This window comes from Falco punctatus (assembly GCF_963210335.1).
Source record: "Falco punctatus genome assembly, chromosome: 7".
Taxonomy (NCBI): domain Eukaryota; kingdom Metazoa; phylum Chordata; class Aves; order Falconiformes; family Falconidae; genus Falco; species Falco punctatus.
Window position 1 is genome coordinate 39,202,595 of NC_137587.1, and position 20,243 is coordinate 39,222,837.

The window sequence follows — 20,243 nt, forward strand, 5'->3', positions numbered from 1 at the left end:
ATAAGTCACTCTAGAGATTTCTTTGTACATGCTATTATTTTCTTTGCATGCTAAAATCTCTGAAAAGACTTTTTTTCTTCCTCCCCCCCCCAGTCTAGACCAGGCATAATTATGTTCGTGTGTATGTGTAGGCTTGGGTGTTGCCACTATGCAGCCCAGCAAGCAATTTGAAGTCCTTGGGCTGTTTAAGACCAAAATTTCTTGTAGCATCAAAGGCAGCAGCTATCCCTCTGCATCTGGGTAGGTGAAATAATGTTCAGTTGTATCTAAACTTCAAAGAGTAACTCGCAGCTTGTGCCTGTGGTTTGGTTTTCTGTAATGTGTCATACTGGAGGCTGTATTTTTTAAAAAGACTTTGGACACTGGGTTCAAACAGGACTTGGTGTGTGTCGACTGGTAGTAGCTGGTGTTGAAGTGGGGTTTGTGTTCACCAGCTCACATGCTTCCAGAGGCAAACCAGTTCCCTTTTGATTTATGAAGGTCTTCACTGAGGTCTTTGTTCTGAACTTTGCCTTACCTAAGTCATCATTGCAAAGCGTAAAAACCCTTCCCATCATGAAGCCTCTGCTTTGGCATTGAGACTGTAGTCTTAATTTATTTATGCCTTCAAAGCTTTTGTGCTTCTCCTGTCCTGACTCCTGAGGTTGAGAGAAGCTCCCTGTAAACATACATGCAAAGCTACCCCTTATTTTCCTGCTGTTAGACGGCTCTTGCTTTGGTATCGTACTGCCTGTCACACTGACTGAGACTTTTCTCGTTCATTTGCCTTCCTGACCACCTGCATGCATCCTTGTTCTGGTGAGATTTTTTTTTTTGTCCCTGCGTAGGACGTTTGCACCCCAGGCCATCCACTGCTGCACAGTTGGGGCATGCAAGGCATGGTAGCTTGAGACAAAGGTCAGGGACTTGGGAAGTGAACTCCAAAAAATACCCTTAAGGAAAGCCTGTCCTCTGGAACTGGTTTTCTAGACCTTGCATTTAACCATCAGGGCACCACAGCTTGCCATTGAGTGTGGGCCAGACTTGGTTTCTTGCCTATTTTTTTATTTATTTTCCTTTCTAAAGAAGGATGGCACTCTACTCTTGTGTTTTTTTTAATGAGTTAACTTTTATCTTAATAAACACATGAATGAAGTCATGCAAAGAACACTTGTTTATGCATCTGAAATCTAAGTAAATCTGCTACCACTTCTGAAATTTGGGCTGTGGGAGGATTGCTGGTAGCAATGAATCCATCTTCCATGGTGTTAAGAAAAAAATCCCTGTGTTTCTCTTAGAATGCATATGGATTATTTTTTTTTTTTGCTGCAGTAGGACTGCAGATGTAGTCACATCAAAATAACTTGATTTGAATTGGTCTTGCAGCACAAGCAGTTGGAGATGTGGCTTTGCTACAAGTTACTGGGAATTCTCTTCCAGTGCAGCTTTACAGCCCACACTGTGGATGGGAGCTCCGAGCAGTTTGAGTCACACTCCCTCTGCAGATAGTGCATGGGATGCCACCAACAGTGGACTCAACCAGTTTTCCTAATGATTGCTTTGTTAGGCTTTAGCAGCCTGTGGTATTGTTAAAATGGTGCCTGCTGATGTGTCAGCTGTAGGCTTCAGTGTAAGTTGTAGGACAAATAGTAGTAGTTCGTGTATGTTTGTAGCAAATGTCTCTGCAGTATACTGTATACTCTTCTTAAAAGTCTTCTTTCTTCCTGTTTTCCCTCTTTTGGATCGGTAAATATAGCCAGTGAGGAAACGGTTCTGTATGGATTTTGGGACGTTAACACAGCTTCATCCCTGGCCTGACTGGATCCAAAGAAGGGAAGGCACCAGAGCATCCTGCAGGGATGGTGCATGCGTCTTTGGGAAAACATCTTTCTAAGAGATTGGGAAGAACTTGACTTGGAAAAAAATCCAGGAACTTTTAAGTGTAAAACTGTTGCATCCATAGTGGAGCCATACAGAGCAAGTTTGTTGATGTTGCTAGTTGCATTAATACTGGTTGTAAGGTGGATTTTTTAAAAAACTTTTTTTTTAGGGCTGGGGGAATCCCCCCTGTCCCCTAGCTCTTCCTTATGTTACCTGGGTCACAGCACACCAGCAAGGAGTTGCTTATCAGGTGGCTGTCCAGACAGAACAAGAGTCTGTCAGGCTGCTTTCCATTTGAAAAAAAAACTAGCGATATTTTTTTTTAAAATAAGTAAATGTAGAAGCCTGTGGTCACAGATAGAGAAACCTTACTAGGGTGTACGTGAGGCAGAGGCTGATGGAGAAGATGTGTCTTTAATTAGACCAGCTGGTATTGCTGGGGTGGAGGGGAGGATGAGTGAACTTTTGGGCATGAATAAATGTCAGCTTATTTTATCAGAATTGCAGTTTGGAAGCATGGATTTACTGTGAGTTGCCATTTGGCTTTGGGGTTTCTGAGGCCTTTCTACGTATTCCCTATTAGCTGCTGTTATGGAAGAAGCTGTGTACAGGGCTTTACAAACATGACACTCTTTAAGGGAAGGTAGGTGCAAATGGCTCAGGTAAAATGAACCAACGTTTTCAGGCTGGAATCATAAAGCTAGACAGTGCCAGCAAAGGATAGCTGTGTCCTGAGTTTAATATATTCACAGTGGCTGTACCAAGGAGGATTAGTGAAAGATGCTTAAAGCTAGCAGGAACAGCAATGCTTTTCTTTGACAAGTGGTGTGCTTTTAGTGGAATAGCTGAATGCAGGCATGTTAAGCTTAATATATGCGTGTGTGGGTACCTGAGAAAACATCCCATTAAGTAAGCCAGTAACTTCCTTCTGAGGAGATGCCGAGAATATCACCTTTGCTGCCAGTCAGGGCCAAGCCAGGCTTGTTAGCAGCTTGTAAGTGACAGCCCTACTTTGCTCTGTTGGTATTTTAAGTGATGAGGGTAGCAGAACTAGAAGGAGAGGTGATAACGTCTGTGCTGTTTTTTTCTTTTATTGGGGGGGGGGGGGGGAGGCGAGAGGAGGAGGAGATGGGACTAATTGCATACCTTCCAATTCCAGTTACTTCATTACTGAATAATCACTGGAGCAGCCCTGCGATCTCCTCTGACAGCAGATAAGTGGTGTGGCTTGCAGCACTTTAATCTAAACAAAGTTTAAGTGCTTTTTCCTTTTTTCCCTGGAGTGAAACTGCAATTTTGTTATGTGAATGTTAGCCAGGACAAAGTTGTTTTTGCAGCTGTCACGATGCTTCTCTGGGCTTTGTGCATGTTAGAGGTGTGTCCCCAGTGTGTGTAGCAAAAATATCCTAAAATACTGCATAAAACTACAAAAGTAAAAATACTGAAAGTGAAATACTTACCTGGCAGCTTTGGTTGAAGGCTCTCCAAGTAGTTTGTCAGGTGAAGATCTGTTTAGCTTTGACATTGGATGTCTCAAAGGGTTTAGATATAAACCAATGAACGTTTAGATTGTATTTCCTTTCCATAGTGATATGTGTTAATTAGTTTCTCTGTCTGCATTAGGCCCTGAATAGTGAAGTAAAACAGCCTGAGTGCTTGTCTGCTGCTTCAGAATACGAGTCCCTGCAGTGAGGGTTGTCATGTTGATGAGGCCGTAGCAGAACTGCATAGTTTTGGTTCCCCAGTGTAGAAATGGCATTGTAGGCAAGCCATATGATGCAAAAGAGAATTTCTGGGCAGAGCTTCAGATAGGGTTTTTGTCTTTCTTTGAAATGGGATAAAAATGCATTTGCGCATCAGGCTGAATCCTGATAAAACACCTTCTTGGAACTGATGGTGATCATGATGATGATTCTGAGTTGCAGTCTTAAGGCCGTGAGAGCACTGCAGACAAGTGCCTGGATTTTGCATAGTGTAGTACTGGGCAAAGCTTAAACTTTTGTCAGGCTAACTTTTCTGGACTGTCATAGAACTGTTAAATCTGATCTATTCCTAAAAAGCCAGCTGACAGTGCAATCTGAGCCACATACAATTCTTTGTCTCTGCTTTTGACTTGAATGGAAAAGCAGTTTGTTTTCGCATTAAATCAAACTCAACTGTCACTGCCCCAAAGGGGGTCTGTTCTTGCAGGCTCTGCTTGGACTCTAGGCGGAGTGCTCTTGGCTCTCGCTGCTTTTTGCCATAAGCCTGGTAACTCAAATCGGGACGATGGGAGGATGGTAATACACTGAGACAGATAATTGTTGGCAGGTAAAATGTCTTGGGGAAGAAAGCGTAATATGCTTTTTTAATGTTGATAGTTTCTGTACATTTAGGCTTGGTTGTCTTGGTTGTAACTTTGGGTTGGCAGATGGGGTTGATCATGTAGAGCAACTCGGTATGGATCCAACTGCAGTGTTAAGCTCTTGGAATAACTTAAGGTGAAGTGATAGTGAATTTCAAAGAATTGATGAGTATGAAGTTTCCTTAGGCAGGCCCTGCTTTTATAGGGTGGCTTTCAGAGGGAGACCCAAACATGCTTTGTGAACTGGCCTGTGTTGTGCACTGGAGTGGATCCATGCTTTGATAAGAACAATATGGGTTCTTTTAATGAGACAAACTGCATCACCTTTTTTTAAGGAGGTATTTATTTGTATAGGGGGAAAATCTTGCCCCCCCCCCCCCCCCCCCCCCCCCCCCCCCCCCCCCCCCGTGAAAATATGAAGCTGATCAGACTCCTGCATCCATTTTTAGCTGCTGATATCACAGGGACAGGAGGTTGGCAGGCTGGATTGGGTATTGCCTAAGTAAAAACTAGGTTCAGACTTGGGGTGTTACGTGGCAGCAGGGCTGCCTGCCCCCCAGCCAGCCCGCTGGGGAGGTCAACCCAGTGTGCTCTTGCCAGTTTCCTTGGGAGAAGGTCATAGGACACGAGACTCGTGTGGGAGCATGGGTGCTGTGCTGCCTGTTTAAAAGAAGTCGGGGCCTTGGCTTTGTGGGGAGAAGAAGCTAAAAGATGGGCTGTGATAACTTTCTCGTGCTGGCCAGCGTGCTCAGAGGGTAATGTAAGTGGAAAGGGAGTTGCCAGTGGACAGGAGGTTCGGCTGGGTAGTCAGGAGGGGTCTGCAAAGCACAGCTTCTTCCTATGAGTGGGTGAAGCTCCTCCACCTATATGCTTATGATGAGGGCAAATACATTGCATAGAGTAAGAGCTTGGCATCTTTTGCGCTGAGATGGACTGCTGGTTGCTAAATGGTCTCTCAAACCCACAGTGCTGGGTTCTGCTTTGTTAATTGTTAAACGGTTATGTGTGGCTGTGTTCCCTTCCTCCAGTAAAAAAGTTAATCCTACATCTCAAAATGGTCCGTCTGCCTTCCCAGCACTGTGCTTAGTATTTCTGGAATTGCCCTTGGGTCTGTGCAAGTTGACAAGGCTCTTGTGACCATTTGGGATGGTGAGTGGCCTTCCCCATGCTCTGCTTCTCCTCTTGAAGTTTGTTAACCAAGCTTCCACAGCAGCCACCCAGCCTTGGCTCTCCTCTGGCCTTTGTTTGCCTCTTAATGGTTGAAGTGTGCCTCGGTACTTCCTTCCTCGCTTCCATGTGTTCGGCTTGGGGATTTCGTCGCCCTCTGAAGCAACGTAGCCACTTGAATCAACGCTCGTGACTGGGAGCGTAGATGAGTGTCCACAGGTTTTTACATTGGTGTGTGTGTTCGTGAGCTGCGGTGGATATCGAGTACTTGGTTATGATCAATCTTGACTGTAGAAAATGAATTGGAGGCAAATGATCCAGTACAGGAGACTTTTCTGGGGAAAAGGTTTAATGAGTACCTGAAGGGCCACAATCCTGTAGATTGTGTGTGGTGTCATGTAGCTGTGAGTGAGATTTCTTTATTGCAGAAGCTGGATTGATTCCTCAGGGCTGGGTAGCATCTGATCTTTTATGTGAGGGAGGGGAAAAAGCTGTCCGACTTTAATCTGAATTTACTAGGTAGTTAATAAGAAAGACCTCTGCACTAAGTAACGTGTTCAGCCTCTGTTATGTTGCAGGAGCTCCATGGAGATGAAGCCTGCTGGCTTTATTTTGCTCTGAAAACCATTTGGCTTAAAGTTGCCTTCAGAATCTCAGCCTGCGCGGTACTCGCAACTGGGTAACCTGCTGGGTGTTTAAGGGCTGAGCTTGGGGCAAAGCCTGGATGCTTTCTTTGGTGGCTGAGGGGTGATATTGGCACATGGAGCTTGTCATTCAGCTGTTCTGCCAAGACCAGTGTGCTTCTTGCCTGTCTCTTCATCCCTCTATAATTTACCATTTGTATTTAAAAGTAGAGGGATTTAACTTTTGTTTCCTCTGCAGTTGTGGTCCATAGGAGCAATTAGCCATTGTGAGGGTGTGCACTGGAGCTGCCTATGGTAGCTGATTGCGTAAACTGGTATTGCTAAAGCAAGCAGGGAGCAAGTGAATGTATTTGCACCAGTCATCTAGAAACTGGTATAATTCGGGCCTGAATCAATCTCAGGCTGAAACAGGTTGTGGAATTTATGTGTACACCACTGTTGGGGTGTGTGGCATTGCAGAGACAAAGAAACAATGGTTCCCAGCCCTGGGGCTTGTGTTCAGTATTAGATAACGACACATGGGGTAATTATAGCCAGGGACCTGGGCGGAGGGGTTAGGAGAGGGTGAGGGGTGCATCCATGTAGAGAACAAGAAGTGTTCATTGTTGTGCCGGCAGCTTGTTAATGGCACTGTTAAGAAATTGTGGGTGCGTCTGAGGTTATAGGAGGGATGGCAGTCAGCTTTGTAGAAGGAAGTGTTGAGTGAGTTATAGGAGACACGTGGATTAATAAGAGAAAGCGGAAGAAGGTAAACTGAAACTAGTCAAGTGTATGTATGGGGAGTGGCTGTGTTTACACGGAAGCTGAACGTGCAAAAGCAATGGCACTCAGGGGTGGTGAAGAATGTGGGTAGTGGAGCAGTGACTGGGAATCTGCACCCAGACCCCCAAACACATGTGCTTGTTGAGAATGGAGGAACAGGTGGAGAAAGGGGTTTGGCGCGGCTACAGAGAGCTTTGTGGTCTCTCCTCTTGGCTGCCCCATGGCTCCCACAGTGCCAAAGCAGCTTCTGCCCAGCTGCCCTGTGGGACTTGTGTGGCAGGGCAGCTGCCTGTAACTGTAGCTGCTGGACTCTTCGGGGTGTACTCGGGTATCAGCAGCGAAGACCTGCTTGAATTGATGGTGTTTCACATGCCAGCAATGCATTGGTGGTTGTTCCTGTGTGCCCTTTGCACTGGGCAAACCAGATCTTTTGGGTTTTAAGAGTTGTAACACTGTTACCATGCAATTAATTTCCTTTTTCCTTCCCTTTTGCTCTTCAGAAATGCCATTCTCATGAGTATGCAAGGAACCTACAGAACTGTAATGTCTAACCCTACATGGAATAACAGCTCTTTGAAGGTACCACCCTTTTTTAACTACATGGCTTTGTTATAGGTTGGGTTAATGATGCACTGATCTTTGCTTCAAATCTCGAAATTGAAGAACCATGTCTTATGTAATGCTCTGCCTTCCAAAGGGATGACAGTGCTGTTAACACGCCAGCTTCTGATTTCCAGCGCTTGATCTGGGGTGCCAAGGGGCCATCGCTGTTTTTCTGTGAACCATCTCTTTAGGTAGGTCTGAGATATTGCCTTGGGAACAGATGGTGGTTTCTATTCAGAGCGCTGAACTAAGCTTTTGTCATACTTGGTGGCCATCCTTGGAAACATACCTTCTTTTTAGTGATGCCTGATGGCTTGCCTGTTTGTCATCTTCAACTTGATGACCTTCTGGATAGTCTTGATGAGAGGCTGCTAGCTGTATTTATGAAGAATGTAATGATAAAGTGCAGTTGTGCTTTAACACTTACATTGAAATGTCTTTGCTGTTTGTGCTGCATTAACCAACTCTCAGGCGTTGGCTTGCTCTGCTGTCTGGTCCTGCAGTGATGCCCTAATACTGAATTTTGGACTGCCCTGTACGTTACCGTGGCAACAGGCTGATGTCACAGACTCAAGGACGTGACTTCAGTGTATGATCATGCAGAGGCATGATCAGATTCGTGAAGGAGAAAGCTGACTAATGCACATCTCAAAAGCAAACAAGGGGAATGCAGGTTACGGCTGACCAAGCAAGGTACTTCAGTATGAAAACTCCCCTTTTGGACAGAGGGAGGGGCTGATCATGTCTTCTATGACAGATGAGCTTCTCCTTACCATAGATAAGCAGACATCTCGCAGGTATCCTATACCTTTTAAAAAGGTGGTGTTCTGGGGTGGGGAAACTTGCTCTCTGGTTTCAGAGCTTTGAAAGGGCACTTTTTTGTTTTAGCGTTAAAGAACTCCTCAGTGGTCTTGTAAGCCCACTGAGAACACTTCAGCTTGCTTAATGTTGTTCAAACAGTTTAATTGGTTTTCCAAAGCTTTTATTTTATCCATAACATTGGAAGGTGAAAGGGGAACTCTGCATCTGCATTATGGTCACATTTTCCTATATCCTATTAGCAGATTCCAAGATTGTTTAATGTGATCTCCACCCATTTCATTTGGCTGCAACCTTTGCTCCCATGAAAACAAGGCTGATTGTTCTGAATTGCTGTGTGTATGTGCTTTGGCACGGCATGAAGGTACCTATAATAACACAACCATTGTCTGGAAAAAAAAGCAGTTTGCAGTAATAAGTACAAATAAAAGGGTGCAGTACTGGGGCAAGACAAATAATGGTCGTTTTCCCACCCATTACGTACAGCAGATTCTCGACATGGTCACCCCTCAGCATGACAGGGATGTGGGCTTTAGCATAGTATGTGAATATTGGGAATAAGGGACTGAAATATTTGCATGTTGTTCCAAGTTTCTTTCCTGGACGCGGTTCCATTGCTCATATCTACGGATGGGGAGAGTGAATGACTTTTGCACAATGCGGTATTTTATTTGCATGCTGTGAGCAGTTTAACAAGTGTGTGTGCTAAATGAAGCATTCCCACTTTCAGTTAGCAGCTGACGCACCCTTAAAATAAAAAAAAGTGCCTTTAGGTTGAACAGTGGGGTTTTGAGGGGTGACATTGTGCTGTGTGTTTGAGGAAATGGTTGTGCCAAGCCTGAATGTTAACTTGAAATGCTGTGGGATTCAGCAAACAACCAACTAAAACTCCTTCGTGCTGAAGTAATTTTTGCTCATCTCTGCACTTTGTGGAATAAAAGCTGTTATAGCGCACGATCTGGCAGTAACGTAATTGTTTTAAATGTTCGGTGTCACAGGAATAGAGGATATTTAACCAAAACTGGCATTTCTTACAGCAGTTTGGTTGCCTCCCAGGACAGGAAGCTGTAGAGTGTTAAAAAAGAGGCATGGAAGGAGTTTTAACAATCCTCTCTAAATCAGGATGCTTGAATTCAGTGCCTGGCCTTGAGCTGAAAGGACTGGAAGCTCTGCAAGATTCAGTGATTCATGCTGTGCTGCAGCTAACAAGAAGATAATGGTGATGGACTATCAAGAAGGCAGCCTTGCTGAAAAGAGAGGCTTTGTGATACGGTTAAGGGGAAGGAAGTCTGGAGAATTTAGAAAAGGAACAGATGTTTTTGGAGGTGGGGAAAATCTTAACTATCCATGTAGCTGGCTCTCACAGAGGAGCCAGCAGAAGGAACTTGATACCAAACAAAAGTAGGCACACCCAATATTTAGCACAGGGATCCTGGAAAGCTGCTTTTCAGTGCTGCAGCGCTTCCCTGTTTGACAAATACCTTGTATGACGACATATTGCAGAGGCAGAAGTAAATAATTTAAGCACCTGTGAGTGTGTGCAGAGGTGTGTGTAAAAAGAGTTTGGAGGTATTTTGCTCTCCTCTTGAACAGCAATGAAAAAAAAAATATTAGTGGATATATGAAATGTTACTCAAAGCAGGAAGCAGAGAAGGGATGCGGTTCCCTGAGAAGGAAACAACAGCAGAAGATGCGTTAAAAAAGCTGAGAGGCTGCTTGTAGGGTGTGTTTGTGAACTGGGATGATGGGAAGTGTGATAAAATAGATTGCTGATCTTGTGTATCGAAGTCCAGGTGGCAATGATTTTTCAAGTTGTTGAAACTTGCATTCAAAAAAACCCCTGTTTTGCTCTTACTAATAGGTTAATGTACTGTAATTGACTGTGAAATAAACCTGGGGGAATTTTTGTGTCTGTATGTGATGCACAGCCTCTTTGCTGTCTACTTGGTGACTGTACCTTCAGATAATTAAAAGCTGTTTTTTAAATCCACTCTTCTTTCAGCTCTTAGGTTTTTGCATCTTGCTGCTTCTGAGAGCTGTCAGTCACTCTTCTGGCTAAGGTGTAAAAACCAAGATAATGTGGTTTCAGGAAAGGAAAACTGCAGGTGAATCTTTCTATTTAAAAAAAGCCCCTAAACATCAACCAAAACATAAAACTAGGTGAACGTGTGAGGCTTTTTAACACACACATCACTGCTGCATTTCTATAAATAATTTAACTTTTCCAGTCTGGTGTGGAAAACTAAGTTCACTTTGACTTTCTAAGATCTCATGCCCCTTGCCCCTCTAAAATCAATTACCAAACTTCCATGGCTGCCTTTGCTTAGGAAGCAGTTGTAATTACCCAGAAATTACAGGAGTTGTTCAGCACAGGGATCCTCTGGTTTCAGCGCATAGTTTCATCGCTCTGTAGTGTTTTGAGAGGCCGAAGGGTGGGATGCAGCTACAATGACTTTCCAGATTCCTAACAGTGTGAGGGACTGTTTTTAATAGTGATGATAAAAACAGCTATTCCCAGTTGGAGGTTAGTCAGTGGTACAATTATCAGAGCTATGAAATAGTGCAGGGATGGCTCAGAATGGAAAAACTAAGGCTTAAAATGTATTTTCTTGAGGGAGCTGTTTGAAACTTTCCTGCACGCTCATAGAAGATTAGTGAGAGATGTTAAATGGTGAGAGATCAAGCTGATGGGGCTTGGTGATTACTTTGGCAATTTAGTTTTGGGGCTAATGAACTTAAGCTGGCTTTTGGGAGAGGGATTTGGTAGCAATTTGTTGATGAAAGCCAGCATGGTGAGTAGGAGCTCTGGAGCTGGCATGTTTGATTTGTAAGGTTATGGTCTTCTGCTGTATGGTGCGCTCACACCAGCTGCTCCGCTGGGGAGCCTAAAAATGTGCTGAGTATTTTCACAGTAAAGTAATAATCCCCACCTTAAAATCTGGTTTGCTTAAACCATCCTTTTTAAAACACAGTTGTGGGTACCTTATTTTCTGCTTACTTTCTTGGTGATTTGTTGGTTCTCATTCAAATTTTCTCCATTTTGTCCAAGAGGAGGAAACATTGAAAAGAGAATATTGATTGTTACTGGTGGGGAGCAGTTGGAAATACAGAGTTAGATAGCAATACGTATATTTCTCCTCTTCTGTCTCGCTTATAAAACTGTCTGTGCATTAATAAGTCTAAGCGTCTTGTGAAACAAGCCCAAATCTGATGTTTTCAGGTGAACTTCTAGAAGAGTTCTAAAATGATCATTAACCTGGAAAGAATTGCACCAGAATTATTTCTGGTGTCCTGTTTTTGGTCTGTGCTACTGAATTCTGAAGATGAAACATGAAAAGGGAAGGATATGCAACAAAAGTTCACAGTTAACAAGGCACTTGAGGGTGCAGAAGCTATCCTTTCCTGAAATTTAGCTGTTATTTTGAGATCTTTCTTTTTTTCTTTAAAGAAGAGTGAATTACAGCAGAATTTGTGCTACGCTTGGATTTTCTGAAAATCTAATCATGTTAGTTGCTAGGCATATCAACTACAAAGCTCTGAAAATAAAAACCTATTTTTTACTTCAAGTAACTCTTGAGTTATTAATGGAAAAAGAAATCTTTAAAAATGTAGCCAAAAAAAGATTAAAGATCCACGGAATTGGTAGGTTTCAAAATTAGCTTATATTTTAAACAGTCTTTTGAAAAAACATGCAAAAAGATACTGTATTTTTATGTTGGTCTACACTGCAGTTTATTGGCCAAAAACCCAGGTTTATCTGTAGCTGAGTTATTTCAGCAGAAGACGTTCTGTGTATGTTCTTCTAAAAATTTGTGTAAAACCAAACAGATACTTTGGCTGGGAAAGAGTTTTAGTGTGCGTTCTTGCCTGCCTTCTGTCTTCATCTTAAGCTATTTAGCCATGGCTTGTGTCAGAGTGTTCAGAATCGGTTCTGGTCTCTTTGAGCAGGTTCTGCGGTTTGCAGGCTGCAAAGCAGTCTAGCGGTGAGAAACATCCTCCACATCCAGGTACTGTTTCCTGGAACATTCACCTGCATTTGTGTGGCCCCAGCTCTGCTCACCAGTGCTTCCTCCCTGTATCTGCTCCTGCTGAGCTGTACGTGCTTGGATGAGCTCTGCTGTGTGATGGCTGGGAGTGCCTACTTTTATGTGATGGATAACTAGAGAGTCTGCTTTGCTTACAGGATTGTGCCAAGTGCTGTTGTGAGTCCCACCTGCATTGCTGTGTTATTGCTTCTGTCACTGGTTTGGATTACACCTCTGTTTTGCTGGCTTTGACAGCCTGCTGTCCCGTTTCCTTGCCATGCCATGGGTATGACTTTATACTGCAAGCCTGGAGCTGTTGGAGAGACGCTAGTGCAGTGCACGATGGTAGGCAAAAACCATGCTGCTGGATTGAAATGATGGGGCCTCATCCTGCCTGTAGTGAGCAAGTGACTCTGGCACTGTGGCCAATTAATCCTCTAATGAAGAGTGAAGATCGGCAGCCTTTGATGTGCAGTCCAGTTGAAGATGTGTGATTCTTGTGTGTCGTGTCAGTTAAACAGCGCCAACGTTAATGGCATAGTCAGGATAACTTTATTTAGGTTTTGTGAAAAATTGTGTGGTGAGTTATCCTTGGCCAACAGCCGAATGCCCACCCGGCTGCTCGGTCACTCCCCCTCCTCATCAGCACCTGGGAAATAGGTTTAGAGAGTTTAAAGCTCCAGATAAAATCAGGGAGATTACTGTTGTGGACAAAACAAAAGAAACAATTTATTGCCAGTTAAACCTGATTTGAGTAGAGAAAAACAAAGATAAACATTAAACCAACCCCTTTCCTCTTGCATTTCACTGCAGGGGAACACCTGCTCTGCCACAGAGCACCTCCTCCCTATCCTTCTCTGACCTTGGCGGGCTTTTTCCCCCTCCTCTGTTGAGTGTTTTTGCCCCTTCTTAAATGTTTTTGCAGTGGTTGCTTGGCTGATGGGCTCAACGGTGTGCTGGGGTGGGTCCGGGTGGAGCCAGCTGGAAAGGGCCTGGGGCAGCCCTGACCTCCTCCTGCAGAGGCTGTGTTGGAACCTGACACTAATTAGTGATCTTTTTGGTCTTAGATTGTAGCCTGTTCTTTGGGGGTTTTGTTTGGTTTTAGAAGATACCACTGGAAAGACCAGTGAATCCAAAGCTTGTTGAGAAGGTATTGGGTAGTGGTGTGTCTTGTTTGTTTGCAGGTGGGTGGGTTGGTTTTAGATAAATGATCTATAATCTTAATGAATCTGTTCTGTTGGAAGTTTTCTGTCCTCAGCAGATGTAATGATGCACTTTTTTCATGGAACGTTTTATAACAATAGTTTAAGCTTCCTTTTACATGAATTCTGTCCTGAAGTTGGGTATAATACTTACTGTAACTTTTCCTGAGTTTGTAGAGCAGAATATGCTGACCTATAAATTTGAAATGTTGGAATTCAGCATTTTTACATTATCCTTGCAAGGTGAGTTTTCTGTGAAAGCATGGCATTGGGGCATCAGTGTCCTAGTTTAAACAAAAATTTGAAAGGATTTAAGATTTCATGACAAATCATGAGGCATTGGTTCAAAAACTCATGGAAGATGCTAGTATGTGAAAACAAGGTTGATTCAAGAATGTGATAGAAAAAAATTGGGCATTTTGGATTTCAGAAATACTTGCAACTAATAGCACAGTTACTTCCAAAAGGTTTGGGGTTTGAGTATTGTTACACTTAATGTAGTGTTTGTGTTGCTGAGCAAGACTTTTGTTTGTTGAATTCTGTTTTGGAGACCCTTAGGAAAAATTTAGATGCTTCAGAGATGCCTGGTGAATCTTGTAACATCTCAGCTCGGCAATGGATTGGTAGAATGAATCCATGTGGACAAAATGATGTCATTTTGCTTTGAGTTTTTTTTGTTGTTGTTGTTAGATGTTTTTGTTTGGTGTTTTTGTCTTAGGGGAGAAGTGTTGTTTTTTGGTGTTTCGTTTTGTGCCTGTGTCTTGTTGAGGAAAATGTCCACAGTGGTATAGGACAGAAAAATCCACAATGTGACTTTGGTTATAGGGTAAGATTCCACAGAATTAAACAAAAATGAATTATCCCTTGTTCTGATAAACTATTGAGGGTAGGACCTGTGATCAGGGTATATGGAGTAGTCTCTGTGAAAGAAGAACTATCAGTCCAAAGGCTGTTTCAAACCAGTTAGAGCCATATAAACCAGTTAAAGCCATATTTAATTCAGGCAATTAAGTATCAAAGCTGATGAATTTAGTGTTTAACATAGTAATCTTCTCTGGGATTTTCCTGACTAGCAAAGTTCTAAAGAAGGAACTGTATTTATTTACTGGATACTTAGCTGTAGGTTTGGTCTTTCACTTTAGAAGCCATTTACTACCCCACAGAGAGATGCACAATTATTGCTGTACATGGTGTGCCCTGGTGCAGGGGGACTTCTTGCCTATATAGTGGCATGTATGAGATTTTTGGTTTCCTGCTGACATTTATTTTGTTGGTATATGCCAGTAAAATGGCCAGTCCTGCGCTGGAGTACAGAGGCTCAAAGATACGCTTGTAATCGGAGAAGTATTGCAAATGGGTTGATTTTCACTGTGTTGTAAGAGCTGCCACAAAACAGGCAAAGGAAACTTTAAGAATTAGAGTGGTTTGTTATGCTGTGCTGCTGGATCACTAACAAATTTATGGGCAAACTAGTGAGTAATTACTGTCAGGCAGGCCATGTGATGGTCAATTTATTAGATGTTGCAGCAAAAACTAATCTACCAAATGTGTGCCAAAATGAGTCAAGTGGACCTCTCCAGCCAGGATCCCTAACATCCACAGGCAAAACAGGGTGATGAAATTACTGTTGACAAAGCTAATCTGCCACGTCAGTGTTGTAATAATAATCAGGATCATCTTTAGAGAGCTAACGTTGTGTTCTTGAAAAAGATAGGATGATTCTTCGTGCTGGTTTTAACTGGCTTTCTCTAGAATGGGTCAGGTTGGCTTTATTGGCATTCAGGCTAATCGCTTTCAGGTAGGCTGTTGATGTTTCTGTCTCTGGTGTTTGTCCTAAAACTGCCTTTATTGTCAATTGTGCATTTTGCAGTCATTTCTACTGTTATTTGCACATACAGGAGCAATCTGGCGAGACCTCAGCCTTACAAAACGAGGGCACAACGTCTCCAGAGCTCTGGGAGTGCTTCTTTACTATTTTTGGAACCAGCTCTATTGCTTCTATTAATAGGAAGGCTTCTGGAAGCTTTCTCCTTCCCCTTGCCCCTAGGAAGCAGCCTTTCAGCCGAGCTTTCATTAATTCAGAATCTGCATGGCAAAACAAATCTAGTTTTACACACTAAATAATTCAGACATAGCTCATGGATCACGTGGCCTCGAATGCGCAGCATTACAGTGTCTTCACCCATGCCCCGTAACCGGAGGATGCAGTAGCCGTAGCCCTGCTCTGGGGTGGTTAGCTAGCCCCTGTTTGTCATTCGGGGCACACAGCAGGTTGTGCGGTGACGAGTGCCACAGTAGGTGGTAGCTTTCTAGAAAGCAGAGTAGTGTGTGATCTGGGTGTGTCACCAGCACTGCAGCAGCATTGGCAAGTAAGGGATTTACTGTTTTTATTTTCCTCTTGGATCAAGCAGAACAAATCTAATGAGCTGGTTCTTAACTTCTTCCCAATTGAGCAATGGATGATGTCCTTACCCAGATTGTGCAAGACATCTGAAACCTTTCAGGAATAGTTGAACAAGAGAAACACTTGTAATATTTTTTTTTCCCAATATTAAAATGCAGGGTTAACAAGGTGCAGCAGAGCTTATCTTTATTTTATTTTTACTTCTGTTGGGAGAGGGGATGACTTAGTCGTCACCTAGAGGACAGAACGCATGAGAGCTACAAATTTGAAGCCTTTCATTTGTTGACACCATCTTGGAAGCAAGACAGGTTCTCCCTGTAGTGCTTCATTAGAATAAGCATTTCATATGCTTACTGGTACAGCAAGTAGCGCTGTTTGACAGAAGTGAAGAGTCAAATACTGCCTTGGAGCCCTACACGCTCATTTCCCTGCTTCCGAAACAGTCTGTTTTGCACACTGTGCTTTCTGAAGTGTTCCTTTCCACTGACTTGAAAGAAGCTAAAACCCACTTTGTAGCAGAGACCGTTCCTGGTGTGATTCAAGTCAGCTGAGTCCAGTCTGAGTTGCTGGGAGCATCGTCCTGCTGGGCTTTGCTAGTGCCTGCCGGGTCCAGGGGTAAGTGGGTTCAGGAAGCTGACCTCTTGTGGGTTAATTTTCTCCTAGTTCAGCTCCTTGAGCTACTTCAGGTGAGAAATCAGATTGGAACCAGTGCTGATAAAGGGGAAGAAGGTGTGAGAGGGGTGAGACCCTGGCATGACAGGAATTAGAGTGACTGAAAGAGTTGTGGGGCTGCACAGTGTTTTGGAGCGTCCATGTGCTGCTCCCTGCTGACGTGGATGCCCAAGTTCAAATTTATGTGGGAATCTTCAGATTTCAGTTAAATAACTGCTCTTCTGGTGTTAACAAGGGTCCAGAGTATGGATGGGGGCTTGGTGGAGCTTTGAGAAGGGCTGGAGTGAATTTGGTGGGGAAATGAGCCGAGGGCAATAGTAATGAGGTCCTGCTGCTTGGCCAGCTCTGATTCCTGGTGCCTAGAAGTGGTATGAGTAGGCTTTGGGGTATAAGTGGACACAGGAACATCCCACCTTGTGGACCCCCTGTGGCAGCTTTATTCCTTTTAGATAACATTAGATCTATGCAAATTCACACTTTTTTCCCATCAGACAGTGGGGAAGCTGAGCACACAAGGTTTCACAAGGCCAACAATGTCTATGGTGGCTCCCATAGCCTCCTGCTGCAGGTGAAAAAGCCAAACTGCAGTTCACCAGGAGTGGAAGAATCTCATCTGATAGTAGTTAATAATCTTTGCACCTCTTAATGCTTGTGGGTTGGATACAGTGCTTTACTAATTACCTAGCTTCATGTGAGGGTTTGTTGGCAGTTGCGGGTAGGTGGAAACACAAATGTGAGGTCACTCTGAAACTCCTTTTAGTTAAAACATGCTTGTTTCCTCTTGCGTTGCCTAAGACTTTATTAAATAAAGTAGTAAAACCTAGCTGGTAAACTTAGTGTTAAAAGGTGGTTCTTTAAGGTGTTTGAAATGGGTAGATATTACATGAAGAACCCTAGAAAGAGAGGGTTGTGTTCCTCTAGGTGTCTAAGAGTGCAGTATGAGGAGCTGGTGTATCACTGCACTGTCCAGCCTAGTCTGGGAGCTGCTGCAGATCGCTGGTTGTTACCACAAACTGTGAATGTTGGGACTAGGGAGAGCTTTCTGCAAAAGCCTCTTGCTCAGGAGAGTGATGCTTTTGGAGGTGTCCCAGGGTGGGGTTGGGAGATGGGGCGGTTTGGGGAGGGAAGGAAGGCTGAAAGGTTGGCTATGCTGGGAAATGGCAGAATTGCATGTCTGGTGAAATAAATACTTTGAGACAAGTATCATGTAACAACCTAAACTTGAGCTGAGTGGTGGGGGAGTGGATGTGCAACCCTGCTCTTGCAAGAAAACAAAACCCCACACTGATGTCTCTATCATAAGGCCTCAGCACTGGCTGCTCTTTTTAGATGTTTTTTAAGGAGTGCCTGTCCCCTCATAATGACAGTTCTTTGTTCTGAGTTTTCCTCTGAAATACTTGCCATTGCTTTCTTCTGCATCCTGAGTGTGCTGATGCTCTTTGCCCAGCTGATCCAGTGCGATGGCCCAGCAGAGCATCCTAAAGCTAGCCCTGCATGGAGTCGGGGTGGTCAAATGTGGTTTTACCAGCAGTAAAACTGCTCAGAACCAGTCCCAAGGCCATGCCCTCCTTCCCAGAAAGCAAATTTTCTAAAAGGATGGGCCCATCCTTCGAGCTTGTTGTTTACCAGTTATTATGGCTACTGTTTAAAACGCTTGCTCTTGCAGTGGAGCTTCAGCTACCAGAGTATCAAAAGCTGTAGTGTATGGCCGCACAGATGAAGAGACAGTGACACCCCTGCCCCCATCCATGCTGGCTGAGTTAATACATTTGTTTTCCTAAACTGCAGCAGTGTTCAAAACTGATAAGACAGGGAGTTCTGTGGGACCATTCAGCGACCTGCTGTCCATTGCTGAGAGGACGTGATGCTTAACTGCTGCCAAAAATCTGAGTCCTTCCCACATCTTATGCATAAAGGCATATGTTTGGAGGTGGTTTCAGAAGGGGATAACAACACGATTAGGTTTTTAACTTCCTCTTGTTTTGTTTCTCTGTGCATCTGTATTTCAGTTTTCAGGCTGTATCCAACTCTATGCAAAACTAGCAAATCAACTGAAGCACCTACTGATAAGGATCAGCCTTGGTAAAGAAACACACTGTGGTAGTTAAAGGGCAGTAAGTATCTGTGCTAGCTTGGATGGTGATTTTTTTCTTTTTTTTTTTTAATTCACAAGTACAGCTTTTTACTACTTACACAGTAGGAATTTGTCAGTAGCTTGCTGGCATTAATAGTCTTTCAGCTCTTTTCTATAGCCCAGCAGCTAGAAGAGCGGGGGGGGGGAAGCATGCTTTGTATGGAGCTGTGTTTAGATCCGTGCTGCAGTGCCTGTCTGAACTTGTCTGTTTTGTCAGCTTGTGCTTCCCTCTAGTAGGTGCTAGTCCCCTCTTAAACGCATGACATCCCACCATGCGATGCCAGTGCTAGGATCGGGGTTGTAGCTGTCCGTGACCTGAACCAGTTTGATGGTTTTGCTTCTCAAGCTCTTTACTGCAAACAAGATATCTTTTTGGTTTCAGTCTTTTGTTTGGCACTTTTATCATTTACTTCTCAAGTGATCTGCAAAAAATTAGGACTAGGACAAAACATCAGGAATAAGGGGGAGTTTTGGCTGTTGAAAAAGTGACTGGCATTCTTGAAATGATATGGTTACACTTATTTGGGTGTGGATATAATCATGTTTCTGTGGTACAGTTCCTGCTGAGTCTGAAATGCTAGTGTCAGTAAAGCCAGAAGCAAAGCCAGACAAAAGCTTGGATAAAAGTCAGAATTTCAGTGCCTCTTACTGATGGTTCATGGGAAAGTAATGATTTTCTGTTTAACTTTTGATTTTCATAAAGCACTAGGCATATGCTTTATTTCTCTGTGAATTACTGTTTGTGGATATATATTTTGCAGCCCACAAAACATCAGAAATGGCTGGTGTTTTATGCCTAGTTTTCCCTCCTGCAGGCAGGTCCTCCTTATAGGCTCTGGGTAGTCCAGTGAAGATGGTGTTTAACTACAAAGCTTCAATTTCTGCCGCTGTTAACCGTGGCAGCCTAACTCCTTGTCTTTCTGAATTTGTGGAGTAGAGGGCATGCTCTCATCCCCCCACGCTGCCGGTGCAGTGCCTCGCTCGTCTTCATCCAACATGTTTCTTTGCCTTGTGTAGAGCTCAGCAGAGATATTTTTTTCATGAAGACTTGAATGTGTTTATATAATACTTTATAGACTACTTTAGGCTCCTGCTTACTCAAATGTAGGCAAATGATTGACCTGTCATTCACACTCACTAGAGGAATTGCTATGGCAGGCATCATGTCAGATGGCTCTAAACCAGCTTCTGTTTTCCCTGCTTGGAAAGTCATCCTTCGTCACTTTCTTGGCGAGTGTGGCTACCCAGTTGGAGCGGGCTTTACGTCATGTTTAATACGTGTCAGTGTTAGCAGAGGTAGCATGGACTGAATGGAAAACAAAGTGCGTCAGTGTCAAGGTGATTCCCCCAAATACCCAAACAGTCTCGTTCAGTAACTCCTGAGGAGGTAACAGACCACCAACAGTGTGATGCTCAGGTCTTAGATTGTGTTTACCTGGTGCACTTGGGAGGGCAGCCTGAAGACTTCGCCCTCCCCCCCCCCCAAAAAAAAAAAAAGGGGGGGGGGGGACACAACACCAAAAGTGCCAAAAAGGGAAAATGTCCTGATCACAGACTTCACAGTTAATAAATAGCCTACCAGATGACTCATCAAAAAGCCAGGTCTA

The 20,243-nt window shown here is 43.6% G+C and overlaps 1 protein-coding gene across 5 annotated transcripts in view; it reads left to right on the forward strand.

Moving 5' to 3' along the window:
- FBXO34 (F-box protein 34) overlaps window positions 1–20,243 on the forward strand; it is a 46,312-nt gene that overhangs the window by 13,084 nt on the left and 12,985 nt on the right. For 2 of the 5 annotated variants that reach the window (XM_080394396.1, XM_080394394.1), the window contains exon 1: window positions 13,132–18,616. The exons of 1 other annotated variant lie outside the window; for it this stretch is intronic. The gene's annotated coding sequence lies outside the window, so the exon portion shown is untranslated. Of the gene's footprint in view, window positions 1–7,277; window positions 7,357–7,474; window positions 7,572–13,131; window positions 18,617–20,243 lie in introns of those variants that run through there. 2 more of the 5 variants (XM_080394393.1, XM_080394392.1) reach the window with 2 other exon arrangements.